General features: G+C 41.8%; 1 protein-coding gene across 4 annotated transcripts in view; it reads right to left on the reverse strand.

The window, feature by feature from the left end:
- The window catches only part of LOC311521660 (embryonic protein UVS.2-like), a 29,617-nt gene extending 20,669 nt beyond the window's left edge, over positions 1 to 8,948 (reverse strand). For 2 of the 4 annotated variants that reach the window (XM_084630106.1, XM_084630105.1), the window contains exon 1: positions 8,485 to 8,948. The gene's annotated coding sequence lies outside the window, so the exon portion shown is untranslated. Of the gene's footprint in view, positions 1 to 5,434; positions 5,902 to 8,484 lie in introns of all 4 variants that reach the window. The other 2 variants (XM_084630104.1, XM_084630103.1) reach the window with 2 other exon arrangements.
- Between the last annotated feature and the right edge of the window lie 1,978 nt (positions 8,949 to 10,926).

A 10,926-nucleotide genomic window follows, 5' to 3' on the forward strand; every position in this document is an offset into this window, starting at 1 on the left:
AACAAATCCAATTACTTTTCTATTTGTGAATTTGCAGGAGCTGTTTGACATCATGCTTTTAAACTTACTAAAACCCCATTAACCCTATTCGGATATTCCTGTGACGTTTAGGGTTACCTATGCTGTGGCATTTTCCATACAGCACATAATACAACACTGAAGGGCAGACACAAAGAAGCCATAGCAGTAGACAGCTACATGGATGGAAGAGCTCCTCAGTTTGCTACTATAGTAGTTGGTGAGCCTCCCAAGAGGCTGAAAAGCCCAGGGCCACCCTCCACGCTAGCTGCTGCAGATCAAACTCAGAAACCACATTTCCGCAGCTGCACATCACAAAATGACTGGGGGAGCCAGAAGCAAAAATTATTAAATGCCCAAAACATATGAAACAAAAGACCAGACCACCATGTAGAGTGTGAATATGAGTCACTCATCTGAGTACTTGTGGCACCTTAGAGACTAACAAGTACTCCTTTTGTTTTTGCGAATACAGACTAACACGGCTGCTACTTTGAAACCACTCATCTGAGTGTTCATCAAGGAGGTCTGAAAGGGACATCTGAAGTTCTGCCATGGAGTTTTCCATTGTCATTCTGTGGAATGCAATACATAAACCTTTATTGACTCCAGTTGCAGACCATGGGTCAGATTCACCCCTGAAGTCAAGGGAGTTACATCATGAGTTAACTCAATTTGTTGATTGCTACAAATAATCACATACAACTCCAGGCTAATCAGTGACCCAAAGTCTGGTGTCAACTGCTATTATACTACAGCATGGATCTCTCAGAAGTGAATTTCTTTTTGGTACCATCTGTTTGTATGGAGCAATCTGCTCTAATATTCTGGTATAATAATTTTAAGGGCTGGGTTTCATTACATGCCCAAGCAATGTAACTACACCACTGAGGTTTACATTCTCTTTCCTTCCCTCCCTCTCTTTTCTCTCATCTCTATTGCTCCATGACTCTCTATTTTTAGCCACATAGTCCTTGATCTGACGTAAGTATTATCGTTGTTCCTTCTTAGTAACTGACATGTTGTTAATAATGTTTCTGTATTATCTAAAATATTGGAATTTTATTTGTCCTTATAAAACTGGAATTAGTGTGTTTCCTCTCCTATTTAGACCTGTTCTTCTGTGAGCAGGGAGCCTGTAGGACCTAACAAACTACTCATTCTGGAAGGGAAAGCTAGAGCCTACACCTGTTCACAACCCTGAGAGAAATAGCTAGGCTTTAGGCTTTGTCTACACAAAGGATTTCCAGACGGGCTCCTGATCAGGACCCTGTGTAGACCCACCACTCTTTTCAGCCTCCCCATTGTCCATCTTGAGTCTTGAGCTGGTCATTGCAGGCAATCAACATAGGGTTAGCTCCCCTAGGAGTTCCCCTTGTGGGTTAGTTATACCAGGAATTTGGAGTCTAAGTTCCTGGAATAAGCATTAGGGAAGTTCCCCCAGCCAAACATCACAATAACCAACTACAGGAAAAAGTATCACCAAGCAACTCATATGAAATCCCAACAAAATTAATCACAGTTTTATCATTTCCTCCTTATCGCTATCAAGTCAGGTCCCAAAGTTCTTATTACGCCAAGTTTGAAGCAGGAGCATAGGGCCCCCTTACTGGTCAAGCAATAAGAAGACAGACTGAGGAAACTAGGATTATTTAGGTCTGCAGATGAGAAGAGTGAGGGGAGGATTTGATAGCTGCTTTCAGCTACCTGAAAGGGAGTTCCAAAGTGGCTGGAGCTCAGCTGTTCTTGGTGGTACCAGATGACAGAACAAGAAGCAATGGTCTCAAGTTGCAGTCAGGGAGGGCTAGGTTGGATATTAGGAAAAACTATTTCACTAGGAGGGTGGTGAAGCACTGGAATGCGTTACCGAGGGAGGTGGTAGAATCTCCTTCCTGAGAGGTTTTTAAGGCCCAGCTTGACAAAGCCTTGGATGGGACGATTTAGTTGGTGGTGTTGTTATACCAATAAAATAAAAACCAGCAGGATCTTATTAGAAAGGGAAAAGGCAAAATGCCAAATGTATTGTGAATACAGAAAGAATCATAGTAAGCAGTTAGTTATCGCTATAACATTCCATTCAATTTCATATATATATTCACACATTCATTCATACACACGCACACAGGTTCTGCAAGGTTGTTATCATAGTTACCAGCCTTAGAGTTGCTCATGCCAAGCCACTGGCCAGGTGGCCTGGACATGAGGAGGGAGCAGGGCCTTGTCAGATTCTCATCTGATGCTCCTGGAAGTTGGTTTGCAGAATCAGATCCCAAAGTTCTCACTTTCTAGAGTCCATTTTTATAGGAATTTCTTCCTATGCCAGTCTATGAGAATTGCTTCATCATGTTGTTGCTGAATCAATCAGCAGATGGCACATTTCTGACGGTTCCGTGCTGCCAGATGTTATCTTGTTCTTTGGTTCTCCCATCCTTGAGGCTGTTGGGTAGATTCCACCCTGCCCTCTGGGGGTCCTCTGGTTTTTTCCACTTGACACCTTCTTCAGCCAATGGACTCTGGATTCTCTTAGGCTGGCCCCTCCCTGATCATTCAGTTATTATCCACACCAAGCATCCATCCACATACATCCTCTATCTCTATTTTAATCACAATTGTTAACAAAGCGAGATGGATACAACAAAAGGGTAGGGAGTCTCTGGGTGCTGTTTCTGTTGTTACAGAGTATTGCTTTGAGTCTCTCTGTGTGTGAGTAGTTGTTGTTACAAAGAATTGCTTTGAGAACAGACTCTGTCTTAGAATGTAGTAACACAATTAGCAGCTTGCAAGTTTCACACAGAGAGGGAGAGAAACAGTACCAAAAACCAAGAGACCTCTTAATTAGTAATTCCCCATAGTTAAAATTCCAGGGTATCAAACTCATTTGTGATTTTAATACAGAACTTCTTTAATATGATCCAACATAATCCCCCTTTTGACACTAAGATTTATAATCATCAGTGTCACTTTCTGTGTAGCCCATTCAAGAGAAGGTACTGTGAGGCAATTTGAGTTTGTGATTCCAATTCATCCCACATACATGATCCTAGTGATGTATCTTTACTACAAGGTTCTGGGGCAACAGGCAAGGTGAGGCACACCCACTTTTGAGGAGTCCATTCAGTACAACTTCTAGTGTCCAATAGCTTCCCTCCCTCCCCAGCCCACTGGCTTGAGGTTCAGGGTAGCCAGAAGGATCCTGTCGAGGACTCAAATCCCAGACAGCACGGTTCGTTGTCTGACTGGAGACAGACAGGAACACCAGCAAGGTCCGAACACAAAGCTCTTTATTGAAGAGTGCACACAAGAATAGAGAGCAGCCCGTCTCCAAAGAGAACCAGCAGCCTCTAAGTAAAACTAATAGGTTTTTATAGACAGTTCGGTCACGTCACAGATTTATTCATAAAGGAGCCCACCCCCCCCCCATGTTTGTTAAAATCCTCTTTCTCTATTATGCATGCACTTCTACCCCCTTATTGTAGATAACTTTTAGCAATTCACAGTCCTTCGCTAACTTTCTTATCGGTATGGGTGTTAACCAGGAGACAAGGAGTTAAGAATAGGCATAACACAAAAACAAGGAGTGGAAATCAGCGCCTCCGTATCTCAACAAGACAGTTCCCAGAACATCTGGTACAAAAATGCAGGCCTCCCCTTTTTTCTTATTCCCTGCAACTTAAACAAGTATTCTTTCATTCTACTTATCTTGTTCAGGGACTTTCCCAGCAGCCTTTATTGGTCTGACTTTGGTTCGGTTGGCATAACTGCTTCATATTTAATTTTTCTCACCTAACAGTCCCCCCTTTGTCCCCAGAATGCCATAGGGGAACTCTTGGGACATACTGGCCTCTGTAAGTAGTGACTGGGGACCAATCACTGGTTGGTAGGGCACAGCTTGGTACCCAGCCAACATCCACATCTTAACATAACATACAAAACTATTAGGCCACAAACAATTACAATGGCACTACAAAGCAAGTTATGTAACCAGCCATCTATGTCTGGAACCCAATTGAACAAATTACTTCACCATGAGTGGACTTGAAAGCTCTCCTTTATGGTCCTTTGCAACTTGCATAAGGTGGTTTGCTCTTTCCCAGGTGGCATTATAAACATCTGGAACATACACACAGCATTCTTGCCCAATTAATGCACATATTCCTTCCTGGGAGGCCAGCAAAATATCTAATGCCAAGCGATTTTGAAGAACCATCTGCCTTGGTAGATTTGGCATCCAAACAAAAAAGACTAAGGCATCGGCAGTAGTATTGGCCATTATTTCCAACACTCCCTGAAGTCTCATGACTCCTTCCCCAATATGCCAAGTGGCACCTTCATAGGAAAAGACAAACCCCGCACATGCACCCGTCCAGTCATTTAGGGCACACCAAGTAAGGGGGCGAGAGTCATTTGCATCTTCTTCAGCACCTCTTACATTCCTAATTTTTCCTTTAGAGAGACATGTGCGATATACTACAGGTGGCTCTAACCAAGCCAAGTAGCAGGATCTGCTCCAGGAAGGAGGGAGGGCTAGATATGCCTTGTTACCACACACCCAGTATACTCCGAAAAGGGTAGGAGTGACTTTGGACCAGGTATTATTAATAAGTTTGTACCATCCGGTCCAAGATGGGAGGAGGGAGAATTTAGCCGCGGAAGCATTAGAGGAACATACACACATAGTATGGAGTTGGCAGGTTTTACCCAAGCGTGCAATTTATAACGTAATGCTCAATCAACTTATGACCTTCGTACAAAGAATGTTTTTCTCCATGCAGATTGCACTTGTTACCTGCGAATCTATACCACGCGGAGGTGCAAGAGGTTGCCCCATCCAGGAGAGAGATATTAGGACCTCTCTTACTCCCAAAATGAGTGCCATTAAAGTAGGCTTTGCACTTACTATTACCCAAAGCTATTTTTTCCTTTTCTTAAGAGGCACCATTGACCAACCTATTTCCAAACTATGAGATACCTGCTTTCAGAGATGCCGGTATCAGCCCAGGTAATATTTAAATTATTTGTAGAATCCTTCCAGGATGGGGTCCAGGTCATATTCGCTAAACTAAGGGGAATAGAAACCATGGGAAGACCTTTGTGGCTATTAGCTGGCATTAATGAACACACCCAGCATGAAGTGTTTTGTAGGGCTGGCATTCGATCGAGCTTTCATTTCATGGGCAAGACGAATAAATGTATTAGAGCTGTGTGATTTTATAGTCTCAACTCCCCGTACCACCAAAAAAGAAAGATAACAAACAGATTAAAAAACACAAGAACACAGCTTAGAGAGCAGGGCCAACCTTTCCTGAGAGGGCATCACCAACTCAAGGTTTTTTTAGCTACAGCTGGAGCTTCAGGTTGCCCAAAGGGATAGCGGTTCATTTGTCTTGAGCACAGATATAGTCTGCTTCTGATTTACCCGGTTCACGGTGGGGTGAACGTGCGTAGGTCCCTCGAAGTCCGATGCCGTCTGCTTCTGGGGAAGCTTTCTCCAGATCAGGTTCCCTAGCGGTGCTATACAGGTTAGCTCTGTCAGTGGACAAGGGAGAGGTTACGAGTACATCACCTTGTCCTTTCCCCTGCTGTCCAAAAGGAGGAAAGGAAAAAACCCAGAAGGAGGGACAGGCTGATCAGTGGTCGAAGTGAAGTCATCTTGAGGTGGAGGGGTCTTTTTGCAATAAGAAGCATGGGTCCAGGCAGTCAGTCCTTGGCACTTCACAGCGATGTTGGTAGTTAGCAGGACTTAATAAGGGCCTTTCCAGCATGGAGCCAGAGTAGTCTTTCGTTGATGGACCTTTATGTAGACCCAGTCCCCCGGTTTTAACAAATGGCAGATTTGCTCAGGATCCTTGGAGCAGGACTTCTTTCACCTGTAAATACAGAGACCTAACACATTTCATTAAATGTCTGGCAGTGTTTTACAGATCTCACAGCTGCCTGGGCACATTCAAGCCCCCCTCTTTCTTGGCTGTCAGCCAAATCCTAGCTGTGAGTAGTATCCTTGGGTAGGCCAGCATCTTATCTTTGGACTGAGCCTGCCAGCTACAGCATTGAATTAGAACGTCCTCCGTTCTTTTTCTTCTCTCCTTTTTGGCTTCTATTAACCTGCAAAGGAAACTTTCACTTTCCACTCACACACCTTTGTTCAAAAATGAACACATATACATTGCCCATTATACAGCACTTTAGTCTTATTGTTCAATGTATACCACATACACCCTTCGAGGAAAATGACTTCATTACAGAGCTTTGGAGCAACAAGCCAGGACAAGCACACCCACTTTTGAGGAGTCCACTTGGTACAACCTCTGGTGTTCAATAGCTTTCCTTCCTCCCCAGCCCTCTGGCTAGAAATCAGAGGTAGCCAGAAGGATCCCATGTATAATATGGGGAGTGGGTTAACCTTTCATGTCCTTGCTTCCAAAGACTGTTGGTGTGTGAATTTTAACAACAATTTCTTTTTTTAATTAAAAGATCTGGACAATGAAATTTTTTTTCCTTACTTAAGCAAATGTATTAAACTTTAGTAGATCACATTTTTCTGATATTATCCAAACACTTTGTATTTCAAGTTGAATAAAACAAGTATCTGCATTTTGATTTAACCCTTCTATTTAGTTTTAAACTAAACTGTCCTATGAAAAATTAAACACAGCAATTCTGGCCACAAGACAAACACCACAAGACAGGACATAGAACACAGAAAATAATTCCTATTGTGCCAGTAAATTCATGATATGTTGAATTGCTTTTCAGCTGGCATCAGTTTTCTCTGATTTTCTGAAAGACAAAAAGAGCATAGATCTACCCCTTCTTGGCAGTCAGTCATTGCTTAAAATATTTTCTTTTTATACAAATACCCTTGTTAATTGCAGGCAAAACAGAGGAATTACCCATATTTTCTTGTATTTGTTTTATAGCCAGCCCAGGTTTCAGTGGCTTTTACCTTATCAGTTAGGTAATTTACATTAAAACAAATGCTTTTTGGCTTGCTCTTGGATCCACAGCTTAAAGATTTTTACTTTAAAAAGGGCACAATAAACTTTACCAGACTTTTGATTGCCTTTTACTTTTAACTCCTGTTTTCACAACACACAGCTCTAAAAAGGAAAACAACCAACTATTGTAGCCCCTTAGAGTCTAATAGGATCTTAATTAAGTAGCATTATATATTTACATTCCTTTATACATTTGGGCGGTTAAGTTCCAATAAAACCCCTTATGTTCTTTTAGCTAATTTGACTAAATTTTTCATAGGCAAATTATTTCAATTACATAGTCTCTTTGCCTGGATTTATTTACAGACATTTCTTTGAAAAAAAGGCCCATTTTCCCTTCAGAATGGCTGCAAAGAAACCAAAATTTCTTTTTCTTTAGCATTTTTACAAACTTCAACTGATAATTCCCTCCAGCAACTACAGAGTTAACTTCTCGCTTTCTTTCCTTAAATCACTTGCTTATTTTCCAAAATGACACCCCAATCAACTCAGATTTTACCATTCCAATTATTATTCTCGGATTTACGTTTCCCATTCCTGTAATTATTTATTCCTCTTTTTTCACTATGCCCTCCAAGTTTCCAACCTGTTTTCTAATCTCTCTATCTGTTGCCTGCCTGCTTGGACCCGATTCTGTTTTTCTCTCTGAACTGTCCCTTCCATGAGCACCAGCTTTGTTCCACTACCAATTTAACAAGGAGGATGGGCTTCTTAATGGGCCCCCAGCCCTCCTGGTCTCTGCTCTTAAATTTTCTCACTCACAAGGGCTACCTGAGTCCTCCCCCCCCCCCCCAGTACTCCTCCATGAGGCTTGTCACCTGGACAGAAAGCACGGCCAATTGGCGGTTTAACTATTTAATTTCCTCTTATGGCAGACACACTGTTGTTACGGCATATGCTGAGCACAAATGGTTAAATTTTGACAAGTCTCTAAAGGACTGATACTTGCTTAGCCCGTGCTTCCTTTTCTGCCTGGAAGTCCTGTCTTAAGGCTTGCAACTGGTCCTGGGCATAGGTCAGAAAGCCGAGGGTAAGCCGGAGGAGGGGCAGAAGCAGGCATAGCACAAACGGGGCTAGAGACCCCTGAGATTAATAAGAAAAGGAGAAGGAAAGAGGACGTCCTTCTTTTGGCTTATAATTATACCATACAAACAAATAATCCATTTGTCCCGGTCTAAAATCGACCAAAGTATCTCTTAAGGAATCCATCCTGTCTGCGGAAAAAGTTCTGCAGGCTGGCCAATCTTTAGTCGGGGACAAATGAGTGGTGAAAGCTGGCCATTGAACCTGACATAAATTATTCATTTTTGATTTAGTTAACCCAGTAGTTCCAGAGATTCCCTTCCAATCTTTGATACTCAGAGATTGAACGGGGCGTCCCCCGGGCATTTACTGCCAAATTGTCCCATCCTATGTGGAAAGAGGACTCAAACCCACAATCCTCGACTCTTAGTATCAAGCAATCGCTTACCTCTCCAGGGACTCAAACCCTGAAGACCTTCTCTAGGGACTCGAACCCCAAAGACCTGGATCTGGAGCCTACTCAACGGTTAGGTGGATGTTGCTGGATTTCTATGGGCTCCTGCTGGTTCACAGAACACGCCTTATCGCCGACGCAGGGATCAGATCACTAGCAAGGCTCCTCGAAACCGGAGGATGCGCGCTGCGTTGCTTAAGAGTCTGACCCCGCACCAGAGAGTCAGACGGGTCCTGGTGGAGTCGCCAAATTGTCGAGGACTCGAACCCCAGACGGCACGGTTCATTGTCTGACCGGAGACAGACAGGCAACACCAGCAAGGTCCAAACACACAGCTCTTTATTGAAGAGTGCACACAAGAATAGAGAGCAGCCCGTCTCCAAAGAGAACCAGCAGCCTTTAAGTAAAACTAATAGGTTTTTATAGACAGTTCGGTCACGTCACAGATTTATTCATAAAGCAGCCCACCCCTCCCCTATGTTTGTTAAAATCCTCTATTATGCATGCACTTCTACCCCCTTATTGTAGATAACTTTTAGCAAATCACAGTCCTTCACTAACTTTCTTATCGGTATGGGTGTTAACCAGGAGACAAGGAGTTAAGAACAGGCATAACACAAAAACAAGGAGTGGAAATCAGCGCCTCCGTATCTCAACAAGATAGTTCCCATAACATCTGGTACAAAAATGCAGGAATGCAGGCCTCCCCTTTTTTCTTACTCCCTGCAACTTAAACAAGTATTCTTTCATTCTACTTATCTCATTCAGGGACTTTCCCAGCAACCTTTATTGGCCTGACTTTGGTTCGGTTGGCATAACTGCTTCATATTTAATTTTTCTCACCTAACAGTCCCATGTGTAACCTTCAATACCTTTGCCTCCAGGGACTGTTGGTGTGCAATTTTGACAACAATTTCTCCCATTAACACCTCTGGTTTTACAATACTGGAAACGTATTGCAGCCATTCATATTGATAAGTGTCAAACAATGATCTCTTTCTTTGTTTTAACAAATGCATCAAACCCTTAATATTTTCCAATATGACCCAGAACATTTTGTGTTCCAAAGTAGCTAGGGCAAGTATCTGCATTTCAGTGCATCCCATAGCTATGGCTATGTAGTTTCCTATTTTTAAATTTTTTCTTATGCATTAGCCATGTGGTAGTATTAAGCCATTGTCAAAGATTCCAGCGGGCTTTTAAGTTACCTAGACCAATTTGGACCAAGTCTACATTGGCATGTACTTGGTTTTGAGTCAGGCTGTCCTGTAGCTGCGACAGAGAGCTTAATTTATTTTTAAGTACCTGCAGGTTTGCAGTATTTTTTTTTTAAACACACAACAGTGCTAGCAACAAGATAAAACATGAGACAAAACATAGAACACAAAACAAAATTTCTATTGTGACAGTAGATTTATGGTATTGGGTTGCTCTTCAGCTGGCGTCAGCTTTTCCTGATTTTCTGAAAGACAAAAAGAACATGTTTCTATCCCTTTTGGGGTGACAGATTATTGCTTAAAATATTTCTTTTACAAATACCCTTGCTGATTGCAGGCAAAACAGAGGAATTACCCCCATATTTTCCTGTGTTTGTTCTATAGGCAGGCCAGGTTTCAATGGCTTCTATCTTTTAAGGGTTATGGGGAAATTTTCCCACTGTTTAGTCATTAAATTCATGAGGTGGGGTACCTCAGTTTTCCTTCTTATACAGCAGACCAAGTTTATAATGTTTTTTCTGCTATGTTAAGCTTTAAGTTTATTTACAGGTAATAACTGAGAAGCATCATTACCATATGACTTTAAAGGATTTTTCCAAAAATCATACACAGTATACATTGTTATGGGGTACTTATTATCATTAGATTTATTAAAGTTATCTTGTTATACCATGCCTCTTATTTAGACAATTTGTTTGCTGACCAGGTTTGTCCTATATCTGCAGCTCCTTTGTGCTGCCAGTTCTTTCCTTCATTTAACAGTTAGGTAATTTGCATTTTCACAGACGCTTTCTGCTTTTGGATTTAAAGCTATCTTAAAAGGGACACAATCAGCTTTCACCAAAGTTTTGATCACTTTTTTAACTTCTGCTTCCAAAACACACAGCAATCTGAAAAAGAAAACCCAAACTACTGTGGCTCCCTTTGGAGCCCTAATAGCATTTTAATTAGGCAGCATGGTATGTTTGCATTTCTTTTGCCCCTTCTACAATATACCCCGCACATGTTCTGAGGAAAATGTACATTCCTTCCATAGTTTAACCTCTATAACATTATCCATATTCATTTTTACATAAGGTGTAACTATTTCTTTCTTTTTTTTTTTTTTTTTGCTTACAGAGTTTTCATGTACCTTTATCAAAGTGACAGTCTGATTACTTGGAGCCATTTTAAGACTCAGTGTTTCTAACATTGCTTCTTTTTGTTTTGTGCACCTCAC

This window comes from Lepidochelys olivacea (genome assembly GCF_965140295.1).
Source record: "Lepidochelys olivacea isolate rLepOli2 genome assembly, chromosome: 6".
NCBI lineage: Eukaryota > Metazoa > Chordata > Testudines > Cheloniidae > Lepidochelys > Lepidochelys olivacea.